Source organism: Schistocerca cancellata, chromosome 5 (genome assembly GCF_023864275.1).
Source record: "Schistocerca cancellata isolate TAMUIC-IGC-003103 chromosome 5, iqSchCanc2.1, whole genome shotgun sequence".
Taxonomy (NCBI): Eukaryota; Metazoa; Arthropoda; class Insecta; order Orthoptera; family Acrididae; genus Schistocerca; species Schistocerca cancellata.
Window position 1 is genome coordinate 51145589 of NC_064630.1, and position 11221 is coordinate 51156809.

Consider the following 11221-nt stretch of genomic DNA (forward strand, 5'->3'; position numbering starts at 1 on the left):
ATCAGTTTCGTTAATTTGTAAATCTGTGGTAAGGACTTATGGAACCAAACTGCTGAGGTCATCGGTCCCTAAGCTTACACACTACCTAATCTAACTTAAACTAACTTACACTAAGGACAAACCACACACCCATGCCCGAGGGAGGACTCGAACCTCTGATGGGGTGAGCCGCGCGGACCATGACAATACACCTCAGACCGTGCGGCTATCCCGCGCGGCCTAGTTAATTATTGAATTAATTTTATGTTAGAAATGTGTTAGTAATGGTGAGGACGATGGTTGAGGAGTTCTCAGATGATAGGGGAGGGGAAGGGGTGGCAGGGGTTTTCAGAAGGATGGATTATCACAAGGGATGGCAGGATGTATCAGAAGGATGGATTATCCCCAGGGCTTCATAAATGAATTAGCGTAACAATAGGTTCCCTAGTATGTCTTAAATCAACTCTCAGGGGGTCATAAACCACTTAGCAGAGCAGCAGGATAATGGTAGGGGTGGTTTGATTGATCAGTTTAATTAATTACTATAGCAATTTGATACCGTAAGAGTCCCGGGATCCCCTTTACTCTATTTCTCCCACTAACATATCACAAACTTTACGACTTAATGTTCTTCCCACAATCGTGACTGCACCACTAAGTGGACTGTCCCTGTCGGTATAGATTAAACATTTCGTGTCCACACTTCAACACCTGACCAGCTACCCAGAGGAAGATAAGCATAATGGCTTGCTCTTGCCACATGTACCTGGGGGTACTACCCAATCTAAGAAGACACAACATGTAATAGCTATAACTATTAGTCTGCAAATGATATAAATACTGATGTTGTTCAGTACACCGTCATCAGTCACCAAAATAAATATCTGCACTTGTACCCGTCACACCACACATTTGATTATTATCGATACTGGTATTCCAGCTACTTGCCTCAATTAACTACTCCTACACACTGAAATGTAGAACAATGCCAAAAACATTCTCTAACATTCTGCGTGGTTTCTGTTTGTTCTAAGTCGTGTCTCCCTACCACTTTCGCGCAACGACTCTCTGAGCGTGTTTTTTAGGGAATTGACTAGTTTGAACGTGGTACCTGTTGTTGATAAGGAGACGCCAGACCACACGTGACATGTAGAGTTCAGAAGAGTTCAGTGAGACTAGCAATGATGTAACCAAATACTTAATGATTTCAGCATCAGCTCCACTGCAATCCCTGTAAATGAATCTTAATACTGACTAAATTTAGTGGAAGGGGTTCAAGGCTTTCCTATTATTAGTTAGCTGGTAAAATAACGTCGAAAAAGCAGTTACGTTTACCATTGGAAATTTTATTCTACTCACAAAACATTATTTATAAATTGCACTATTGATAAAAGGAAATATTTTAATACAGGATGATAAAAACCAACTGAATTCAACAAAAATGTGAACGAATATTCCCTGAGTGAGTTTCCAAGTTCTACAATGGATCGAAGGATGACCTATGCCATACCACATCTATAATCTAGGTTTAAATTAAGTTTCACAAAAGAGAAAACTATCAAAATGGTCTACAGTGATCCTCAATTATCTTTAATTACTTATCTAACTTGTCATAAATTACAGTGGCTGATGTGGCTTCTCAATAGTTATATAACAGAAAAATCATCGAGTTTCAGATTTTAACTTACATAGCAAATGTGAATACCATGAGCTTCAATTGACGATCGACACTAGTATCACGTAAAAAGGGGATGCAACAGATGAGACTTCTGCAGTTCTGAGTGAAGCCTTATGCGCTCAAAAATGCGGCATCGCGTCCGTTCATTACCTTGTCGGTGTTCGTCAGGGGGCGGCGGCCAGCGCAGCTCCATCCAGCTCGCCGTCTTCGAAGCAACTCTCTCCTAACTTCTCCTTACTACAATTTACCGAGGTTGGTTTAAAAAAACTATCTGGCTGTGTTTTCATCTGACCAATCAGGGTCTCAATGTTAGCCTTAAGCTCCGCCTACAAAAATTCTGTCTGTCCAATAAGAAACGTTATACTTTTCGTGGTGGGGCAATGTTTTTAACGTTTGCAACGTAACGGAGACGCGAATAAGTCTCACGCTAAAACTTGCAGCTGGTGTGGCTCTTTTAGTGTTATCGTAAGATCTATACTGTTCTTCTGGAGGGCTCTACCTTTTAACATGGGCTGGGGGGTGGTCCTGGAAGTTACTTTTCGTTTTGGGGCAATGTTTTTAACGTTTGCAACGTAACAGAGACGCGAAAAAGTCTCACGCTAAAACTTGCGGCTGGTGTGGCCCTTTTTGTGTTATCGTAAGATCTATACTGCTCTTCTGGAGGGCTCTAGCTTTTAACATGGGTTGGGGGTGGTCCTAGCGGTTAGCTAGCGATGTAGGTGTCCGTCCCTTATCGTAAGGCCTTCTAGCTTAACACAGTTCTGTTCTCGGCTTCTGTTCTCGTTTGTCCCCTCGGAACTACGTCTGTCTCACGGTGGGAAGGTATGACATGCATTTAGGAATTCTTGTGTTAGTCTGTGGTATTCCATTTGCTCACTTGTTACTCGTACTACTTTGGTTAATTTACTCTCACGATTTATTCGGAGCTATGTGACATACTACTGGATTTGCTTATCATGTCAGGGTTTTCATGGAAGGTGTTGGATTTGCCTGACACCTTACAATGCTGATACACTTGTGGTTTCACAGATTCGTTCCCAACAAACGCTTGCCGAGGTAGACTCGTCAGCTATACGCTATCTGGTCAAACGTGTCCGTACACCTCTATGTAATGCGGAATTGACCAGTAGATCACATGAGATGCCGGTATAAAAGGAGACAGGGGGTATTGTGGTGTCAGTGAAGAAGGGGTAACAGCAGAATGGCCCGTTAAGGAGAAGTCAATAACATCGGATGCGGACTAGTCATTGGATGTCATCTGAGTAAGAAATCCATCAGGACACTTAAACCTGCTAAAGATGCCCAAGTCTTCTGACTCGTTTGATGCGTCCTGCCACGAATTCCTCTCCTGTGCCAACCTCTTCACCTCAGAGCAGTAATTGTAACCTATGTCCTCAGTTATTTGCTAGATGTATACCAGTCTCCATCAACCTGTACAGTTTTTACTCTCTACATCTGCCTCTAGTACCACGAAAGTTATTTCCTGATGTCTTAACAGATGTCCTATCAGCCTATCCCTTCTTCTTGCTAGTATTTCCCAAATATTCCTTTCCTTTCTGATTCTGTGCAGAACCTCCCCATTCCTTACCTTATTAGTCCAGATAATTTTCAACATTCATCTGTAGCACCACATCTCAAATGATTTCACTCTCCTCTGTTGCGGTTTTCCCACAGTTCATGTTTCAATACCATTCAAAGCTGTGCTCCAAACGTACAGTCTCAGATTTTTCGTCCTCTAATTTCGGCCTATGATTGATACTAGTAGACTTCTCTTGTCCAGGAATGTTCTTTCTGCCAATGCTAGTCTGCTTCTGATGTCCTTCTTGGTCCAAGCATTATTTTGCTGGCCATATTGCAGAATTCCTTAACTTCGTCTACATCCTGACCACCAGTTCTACTGTTAGGGTTTCGCTGTTCTGATTTCTGATAGGTCTCATTACTTTCGTCTTTCTTCAAAAATGGTTCAAATGGCTCTAAACACAATGGGACTTAACATCCAAGCCCGAGGCAGGTTTCGAACCTGCGACCGTAGCAGCAGCGCGGTTCCGGGCTAAGGCACCTAGAACCGCCCGGCCACAGCGGCCGGCCGTCTTCCTTCAATTTACTCTCAGTCCATATTCTGTACTCATTAGATGGTTCACTCCCTTCAGCAGATCTTGTAGTTCTTCCTCGCTTTCACTGAGGATAGCAATGTTATTAGCGAATCTTATTGTATCCTTTCGTCTTGAATTTTAATTCCAATTTTTAACCTTTCTTTTATTTTCATCACTGCTTCTTCGATGTATAGATTGAACAGTAGGGGCGACAGACTACATCCCTGTCTTACACCCTTTTAATCCAAGCACTTAGTTCTCGTTGTTCCACTCCTACTATTCCCTCTTTGTTCTTGTACTAGTTGTATATTACCCCTCTTACCCTTTAGCTTATGCCTATTTTCCTCAGAATTTCGATCTTGCACCATTTGACATCGTCGAATACTTTTCCAGGTGAACAGATCCTACTACCGTGTCTTGACTTCTCTTTAGTCTTCGTTCCATTCTCAACCGCAACGTCAGAACTACCTCTCTGTGTCATTACCTTTCCTAAAGCAAAACTGATCGTCATTTAACACATCGTCAGTTTCCTTTTCCATTCTTTTGTATATTATTGTTGTCAGCAACTTGGATGCATGATCTGTTAAGCTGATTGTGCTGTAATTCTAGTATTTGTCAAATCTTGCAGTCTTTGGAACTGTGCGGATGATATTTTTACGAAAGTCAGTTGTTATATCGCTAGACTCAGACTTCCTACTCGCCAACGTGAATATTCATTTTGTACCTCAATGATTTAGAAGTTCTGATCTAATGTTATCTATCTCTTCTCTCTTATTTGATCACGTCTTCAGGCATGTCCTCCAACTCAGAGAGGCCTTCATAGTACTCTTTCTACCTATCTACTCTGTCTTCTGCATTTAAGAGTGGAATTCCCACTCTAGCTTTTAATTTCAGCGGATGTTGTTTTGATTTTTCTGTATGCCGAGTCAGTCCTTTAGTCAATCATTCCTTTTTCGTTTTCCTCCCATTTCCCATGCAGCCATTTCGACTTAACTTTCCTGCACTTGCTATTCATTCCATTCCGAAGCGACTTGTATTTCTGTATTCCTGAATTTCCCTGGACTTCCTTGAACTTCCTTCTTTTATAGTTGATCTGCAGCATTTCTTCTGTTACCCATGGTTTCTTCGCAGTTACTTCCTTTGTACTTGTGTTTTTCTTTCATAATTCTGTGATTGCTTTTTCTAGAGGAGTCCATTCGTCGCCAACTGTGCTGCTTACTGAGCTGTCCTTGTCGCGCTATCTATATCCTTAGAGAACTTCAAGAGTATTTTTTCATTCCTTTGCACGTCATTGCGCATTGATTCTTCCTGCCTAATCTCTAAAACTTCAGCCTACACCTCATCACTACTAAATTGAGATCTGAATCTGTATCCACTCCTGGGTACACCGTACAATCCAGTATCTGATTTCGGAATCTCTGCCTGACCATAATTTAAGGTAACTGAAATCTCCCTGTGTCTCCCGACCTTTTCCATGTATACCTCCTCCTCTTGTGATTTCTAAACAGAATATTCGTTATTATTAGTTGAAATTTATTGCAGAACTCAATTAGTCGTTCTCCTTTCTCATTCCTTGTACTAAGCCCATATTCTCTTGCAACTCTTTCTTCTACTCCTTCCCCTACAACTGCATTCCGGTCTCCCATGACTATTACATTTTCATCTCCTTTTACGTACTGAGTTACCCGTTCAGTTTCATCATATACTATCTCCTTCTCCTCATCTTCAGCTTGTAACGCTACCTTTATCCCTGAATTATCGGTTTCGGTGTCGGTTTGCAGACAGTTCTGACGACAACAAGCCTGTCACTGAGCTGTCCACAGTAACATTCTCTTTGCCCTACCCTGCTATACATAACGAATCGTTCTCCCGTTGTACCATTTTCTGCAGCTGTTGATATTACCCTGTATGTTTAACAAACTCAAGTGGCAGACTCTGCAAGAGAGGCGCTCTGCATCGCGGTGTAGCTTGCTCGCCAGGTTTCGAGAGGGTGCGTTTCTGGATGAGGTATCGAATGTATTGCTTCCCCCTACTTATACCTCCCGAGGAGATCACGGATGTAAAATTAGAGAGATTAGAGCGCGCACGGAGGCTTTAAGACAGTCGTTCTTCCCGCGAACCATACGCGACTGGAACAGGAAAGGGAGGCAATGACAGTGGCACGTAAAGTGCCCTCCGCCACACACCGTTGGGTGGCTTGCGGAGTATAAATGTAGATTTAGATGTAAATGTAGATGTACTCATCTGACCAGCACTTCTTGTCTTCCTTCCACTTCACTTCACTGACCACGACTATTTCTAGATTGAGCCTTTGTATTTTCCTTTTCAGATTTTCTTCCTTTCTTACCACGTTCAAACTTCTAACATTTCACACACTGACTGGCAGAACGTTATCCTTTTGGTGGTTATTGAATCTTTTTCCTCATAGTCACCTCCCCCTTGGCAGACCTGTCCCGCAGATCCAAATTGGGGATTGCTTCGGAATCTTTTGCCAACAGAGAAATGATCATGACACTTTTTCAATTACAGGCCACTAAACATTATGTGTCTTTAACGCAGTGGTTTCCATTGCCTTCTGCATCTGCACTCCGTTGACCACCACTGATTTTTCCCTCTTAAAGGCAGTTTCCCAACCCTAGGGCAAGGGCGTGTCCTGGACCTCTGTCAGCTCCTCCGCCGTCTTTGACAAGGCCGTTGGTAGAATGAGGGTGACTTCTTATGCTGGAAGTCCTCGGCCATCAATGCCGATGATTTTTATTCAAAAAATAAGCTGTGGCGGTATTCGAAACCGGGCTCGAGGGCGTTTTTGATTATCAGCCAGAGACGCAACTTCTACGCCAGTTAGCTATTCGTTATATAATCTTGGAATGGAACGCTTTAGGAACAACTACAACAAAACCAAGACCAGGCAGCCCTCGTATACTCATACACAGGGGCTCAAAATGGCTCTGAGCACTATGGGACTCAACATCTGTGGTCATAAGTCCCCTAGAAATTAGAACTACTTAAACCTAACTAACCTAAGAACATCACACACATCCATGCACGAGGCAGGATTCGAACCTGCGACCGTAGCAGTCGCGCGGTTCCTGACTGAGCGCCTAGAACCGCTAGGCCACCGCGGCCGGCTCATACACAGGGATAGTCGAGCACTGCGGAAGGTGGTTGTAAAAGTGAAATTAGTGGAAGAGTTCAAAAGTGCTGCCAGGAGTCCACCTGGCACAGTGACTAGGTAGGCAGTTAAAAAGACGGTGTACAGTGGTCGAGAAGCTTCACATAAGCCACAAATTTTTGTAGTCGATGCTAATCGACGCTTTGAGGTACTGTAAAGAGAGACGCCATTGGATGGTTGGCCGCTGGAAACTAGTGATTTGGATTGATGAATCACTCGACACTCGCCCGATTGCCTGGAGCACGTTACCTGCCATCACGTAATATGCCAACTATGAGGTGATTTCAAGGCATGGCGTGTGTTTTTCGTGGTTAGTTTCTGGTCTCCTTATAGTGCCTAGGACGTCGCTAAATTCAGAGGGATATGAACACATCTTACAGTGTATAGTGTACTGATTACAGCAGGGAAACAGCTTGGAGGCTATGACATTGCCATGACAATGCAGCCTATTGTTAAACAGAAGTGTAAGGCAATGCTTCGCGGATCTGGACCCAATGGAACGTCTTGGGGATGAGTTACAATGTCGACATCACTTCAGGTTCCAGCGTCGAATATCACCACCTTCTTTGGTTTTGGCTCTTGAGAAAGAATGTGCTGCCATTTGTGGTGTCACCGCCAGACACCACACTTGCTAGGTGGTAGCCTTTAAATCGGCCGCGGTCCGCTAGTATACGACGGACCCGCGTGTCGCCACTGTCAGTGATTGCAGAACGAGCGCCGCCACACGGCAGGTCTAGAGAGACGTCCTGGCACTCGCCCCAGTTGTACAGCCGACTTTGCTAGAGATGGAACTGACAAATAGCGCTCTCATTTGCCGAGACGATAGTTAGCATAGCCTTCAGCTACGTCAATTGCTACGACCTAGCAAGGCGCCAGTATCATTTAATATTTATCTATGGATGCCTGTACCGTCAGACCGATGTTCTCCAACTGTGGATTAAAGTTAAGTATTCCAAGAGCTTCGTACTTTATTTATTAGACTCAACTGCTTTAACTGTTCCAGACTTCACGCCAGTCTGCGTGAGCTTAAACGCGTGAATTTGGTCTCCTCTAGCAACACGGTGTTGGCTATTCTGCCAACACATCACCATTTCTCTATTGACATCCAGACGCTACACAGAAAGCGTCCCCAGCAGAGATAAAGTTTTCTTAAAGGCTGGACACACTCCACATTAATGTCCACTAACAGGAGGAGGAGGAGAGGAGGATATTGGTGTTTAACGTCCCGTCGACAACGAGGTCATTAGAGACGGAGCGCAAGCTCGGGTGAGGGAAGGATGGGGAAGGAAATCGGCCGTGCCCTTTCCAAGGAACCATCCCGGCATTTGCCTGAAGCGATTTAGGGAAATCACGGAAAACCTAAATCAGGATGGCCGGAGACGGGATTGAACCGTCGTCCTCCCGAATGCGAGTCCAGTGTGCTAACCACTGCACCACCTCGCTCGGTCTCCACTAACAGGTCTCCGGATACATTTGATTAGATGGTGTACGAGCGTGGGACCTCTACGACTGTGGCTCTCCGATTTTACTAAAGAATAAATGCTCCTATTGGAGCACAAAAAATGCGAGTATGTTCCTGTTCATCTTAAAGGACTCTGAAATGTGGAGTACCAGCTGCCTCACTTTACTTTCCTCAGCACCTTCAAATATTTTCCCAAACATTCTAGCATGAGAACATATTCGCGATCTTTTTGACATGCAACTCACCTCTCTCTTTCACAAGCTCCCCTAAAATTCTCTCACATCCACTAATCCATCTCTGTCAGTCTAGGATGCCCATCCACTGCTGGTTGCCCTTTCTCACTCACTCATTCACGACAACTCATTGTCATTAGCCCACTGTGTCTCTCTGTCACTGTCTTCTGTCTCACTACCACATTCTCCTTCGTTCTCTCTTACTACTACTGTCTCCTCTCATTTTGACAGCCTCCCTCTTGCTTGTCTTACTGCTAAGATCTTATTCCTTCCTTCCAGCCGCTGCTGTCTCTTCTCACTGTCACTATCTCTCTCTCCCTCGTTGTCATTATCGTATACTCTGTCTCTCATTATCACTGGCTCTCACCTGTTTCCACTTACTCCTTCTCTTTATTCCTCTGCCACTGGCACTATCTCCACTACTCTTTTACTAGTACCGTTCTGTCACTATCAACTGTGTTATACTGTCACAATGTCTATCTCTTTCTTTCACACTGCCATTGCCTGCTTCGCTCTTTCTGTAACACATCCACTGTCTACCATCATCTAGTATTTATTAATTTTTCGTCTCTCTGGCACTCCTACTGTCTGAGCATAAACATGTACGAATATGTTCGCATGCCAAAACATTCGGGAAAATTTTTTAAGGTCCTGAGCAACGGCACTGGTACCCTACTTTTCGGTCAGTCTTTTAAAATAAACACGACCATTTTTGCATTTTTTTTGTGCTCCAATAGAAGTATTTTTTCACTGGTTCCTTCCTTTTTCTCTCCTGCATCAGGGCGTGTAATTCACATAAAAAGAAATGTATTGTCAGTAAAATTTACGTAGTTCAATTATGTGCAATTGAAATAAAGCAGAAATAATTTTATACCTCAGACCGGGTTTTACGAACACAAAAATTTTGCTTGTATTTCAGTACTAATAACATGGCGTTTACAAATGATAACGGAGACACCCTGTAGCATATTTCTTCGTGCTACGTCATTTTATAAACCACGTTTTCGCCTCACACCGGATTTTATGCGCATATTTTACGTTTACAAGAAGGGTAACTTTGAAAATCTGTATCTCGGAAACGGATAGAGATATAAGTAAAATTTTAAGATTGTACGAGGTCGGATTCTTAGGGATATATAGTGAAAACTGCAGCCATTTTCTGTGCATAGCCGTCTTGATATCCTCGGGTAGATTTTGGTTCGCTGATGACGGCTGAAATACAATATTAGGTTGGTGCAAAAGTTCCTACCGTTTTTCCATGAGTTTAAATAAACACAGCAGATACGCACAGCAGAGACTTTAGTCATGAACAATACATTCTTCTTCACTATTTACAACAATATGCAAACGCTGGGGTAGCTACTACATTCCGCGACTGTGCAAATCAAGTGGTTTTGAGGCGAAGAACTCTTCCTCTGATGTTCGGAGAGCATTTTCATCCAGAAAGAAGGTTCCTTGAAGATTGTTCTGTAGAGAGCGGAAAAGGTGAAAATCTGAGGACACAAGATGAGATGAATAATGTGGATACGGAATGACTTCCCAACGCAACTCCTATATAGTGTTTGTTTTCAGTCTAGCAGAATGCAACCGGGCTTTATCGTGAACTAGGATCACTTCACGAAATCTTCCTGGTTGTTATTCTTGGACTGCGTCAAATGCCTTTTTGTGGGATTTTCGAGGAACCGCCTGTGAACTAATTGTGCCTCCATAAGTCCCGCTAGGCCCAGCGTAGTTCACATCAAATGCAAGGAGAACCAACCGATTTGCTCCATTTGCCTAGGCAGGAGGAAGTGCCTAATAATCATATTTTTACCCTGTAATGCCGGACAGTGACACTAAGATGAACCTTCTGTTGTGTGTAGAAATACTCCCTAGCCCAAGAAGTACCCAAAACAATTGACTCTACCTTTTTTTATCAACATCAAATTTATGGCCCGAAACTTTTATTGTGTAGACAGTATGGTCTGTATATTTTTTTGACTGAATTTTTATGTTGTTCACAAAATGTAGCACCTTCTAAAGTTTTCACTCCAGTTAATGCCATAGAGGTGTGGTCTTTTCGGAATATACTATTGGCGGTTCTGGTACCTGGAGTCCAAGGTTTGTTAATCATTCCTTTTGTGTCCTCATGTAGATATTTCCATAGAAACTTTCATCCCCTAACACATATTTATTTATATCTAACCGAGAAGTGAAATACCATTTTTTATAGATTTTGCTTTAAAAAATTTTTGATATAAAGAAATATTTTCTTAAAAAATTTTCATCTCTATTTCACCCCCTTAGGGCTGAAATCCAGAAACACTGAAACAAGTATTTTTTTTATTTCTAACCGGGAAGTCAAACACCAATTTTCATAGATTTAGCTTTCTAAATGCTTTAGTAGAAATAATGATTTATTTTCAGTAAAAGTTTTACGTACTATTTTCACCACTTAGTAACTCAATTTCCAAAAAGCTAAAACACATGTTTTTAAATTCTGACTGAGAAATGAAATACCAGTTTTCGTAGTTGTAGCTTCAAAATTGCCTTCATAGCGACATATTTTCAAAAACTCTTTCATCCCCTATTTCACCCCCTCAGGAATGGAATTTCGAATAGTCC

General features: G+C 42.7%; 1 non-coding gene across 1 annotated transcript; it reads right to left on the reverse strand.

The window, feature by feature from the left end:
• Window positions 1-8292: 8292 nt before the first annotated feature.
• On the reverse strand, window positions 8293-8365 carry Trnaa-cgc (transfer RNA alanine (anticodon CGC)). Its single transcript has one exon. It is a non-coding gene; the product is annotated as a tRNA-Ala (tRNA).
• Between the last annotated feature and the right edge of the window lie 2856 nt (window positions 8366-11221).